Source organism: Schistocerca serialis, unplaced genomic scaffold (assembly GCF_023864345.2).
Source record: "Schistocerca serialis cubense isolate TAMUIC-IGC-003099 unplaced genomic scaffold, iqSchSeri2.2 HiC_scaffold_1242, whole genome shotgun sequence".
Taxonomy (NCBI): Eukaryota; Metazoa; Arthropoda; class Insecta; order Orthoptera; family Acrididae; genus Schistocerca; species Schistocerca serialis.
In genome coordinates, this window is record NW_026047450.1 from 35,001 (window position 1) to 37,500 (window position 2,500).

A 2,500-nucleotide genomic window follows, 5' to 3' on the forward strand; every position below is an offset into this window, starting at 1 on the left:
GTTGTGCCTTAACCTAACCCATGTTGTGCCTTAACCTAACCCATGTTGTGCCTTAACCTAACCCATGTTGTGCCTTAACCTAACCCATGTTGTGCCTTAACCTAACCCATGTTGTGCCTTAACGTAACCCATATTGTGCCTTAACCTAACCCATATTGTACCTTAACCTAACCCATATTGTACCTTAACCTAACCCATATTGTACCTTAACCTAACCCATATTGTACCTTAACCTAACCCATGTTGTACCTTAACGTAACCCATGTTGTGCCTTAACGTAACCCAATTTGTGCCTTAACGTAACCCATGTTGTGCCTTAACGTAACCCAATTTGTGCCTTAACGTAACCCAATTTGTGCCTTAACGTAACCCAATTTGTGCCTTAACGTAACCCAATTTGTGCCTTAACGTAACCCAATTTGTGCCTTAACGTAACCCAATTTGTGCCTTAACGTAACCCATGTTGTGCCTTAACGTAACCCATGTTGTGCCTTAACGTAACCCATGTTGTGCCTTAACGTAACCCATGTTGTGCCTTAACGTAACCCATGTTGTGCCTTAACGTAACCTAATTTGTGCCTTAACGTAACCTAATTTGTGCCTTAACGTAACCTAATTTGTGCCTTAACGTAACCTAATTTGTGCCTTAACGTAACCTAATTTGTGCCTTAACGTAACCCATGTTGTGCCTTAACGTAACCCATGTTGTGCCTTAACGTAACCCATGTTGTGCCTTAACGTAACCCATGTTGTGCCTTAACATAACCTAATTTGCGCTTTAACGTAACCCATGTTGTGCCTTAACCTAACCTATATTGCGCCTCAACCTAACCTATATTGCGCCTCAACATAACCTATATTGCGCCTTAACCTGACGCACGTTGTCGCTGAACCTGCTCTGTAATTGTTATGCAACTCGTTAAATTAGTGTAGTGTTGCCTAACCGCAACCCTCGCAATATAGTTCGCTATTCGCACTGCCCGGTCCCCTGTGTATCGCGTCATGTTAAACACCTTGCAGGTGTTGCTGACTTTCCACATGCTCCTGCTATACACTCTAATGTGGATAGCAGCAGGACGTACATGCCCCCCCCCCCTTCCCCCCTGCCTTCGCAAGCTGGTCGTTGAGACGTTTGCATGTTCAATGCCCTTCGCATGCCGACGTACTCAGCCTACGTTGTGGTACGGCCTGTCACCTGTCCGCCGATGTACGCAAAACCCACAAACTGTACTGCACATTGGTCCGTATGTACTGAATGATACATCGTGGCACATGTGTGACCGTACGACGACTGCGCCTAGCAACGGCAGACCATACAGTCCAAATATTGTGCACGCAGCTACGTGTCGTCTCCCTATAAGAGCTGGATTGCAGTGTGGTACGCCATTCAGACGTGTGGGAGGAACGGACGCCCTGGATGGCGATCAGCATGAGCAGTCTGTTGATGTGGTGGAGCGTGTATTCGGACGTAGTCGTCTCTTCTCACACACCGTGATAGCATGTTGCACCGCGTTCCACATCTGCGACATCCTGCAGAGGCCGGCTGACAGTCGTTCGCGCAATGGACACCGCATACGTACGGGGGCTACCTTCCACGTGTTCTCGAGGCGTGCACATGTTGTTGCGTCTATGTGGGCAGACGTAGTGTGTTGTGACACCTGACACAGGCATGCAATACTCGTTGCAAATGGCGATGGACGTCTACGTTTGCTGGTGACGTTACGCAAATGAACAACAGGTAACCCGTTGTGGTGCGGTTGTTCTCGCTAGAGGTGAATCAGTGTTGGCGACGATCGGTCGAGCTATTAACCGGTTGTTTCAGGGATACCCACCATGCCCACGAACGTGAAAGGGGACCCACCATGCCCACGAACGTGAAAGGGGATCTGGGTGTGAGGCGATACGCGGCGGTGGCTGGGTGGGACCGTCCCCGGCCGGTGAGGGGGGGCCGCCCGGCGTGCTGGCAGCGCGGTGCGTGGGCGCACGCGCTACAGCCGGCTGGTGGGGGCGGCCAGTGGCAGGCGCGCCGGCCGACGGACGCGGCAGGCGGCGCAGCTGCGCGCCGGCGCCCCCTGCTCGCGGCGCCTTGCGGCCAAAGTAGGTCCTCGCGGGCCCGGTGCGAAGCGCGGTGGCCATCTGCAGTGTGCTGGTCCGATTGAGGACTGTGTGCGCTGAGGATGCGCCGCCGCTCGGCGCTCGGCGCCGCGACGCCGTCTGCTGCTCGGTCGCCCCAGCGGTTCTCGCAGGTGGTTTGTATCGCAGCTGTGCGGACGTGTTGGCGCGTGCGCTGTGCTGGGAGAGTTCGCTTCGGCACCCAAGTGGGGCTTTTGTCCTTCTGTGGCGCTGGCGTTGGAGCTGCCGGTCACCGTAGGTGGCGCGTGTTGTCTCCCGCCGGCAATGCCACGACAGCACGCTCCCGGGCCTCTGTCGGCAGCGGCAAGCTCAGTTGGGAGCACGGGTGGTCGCACCTAAAGCGTCTACTCGCCTAACTCCGGGCGAT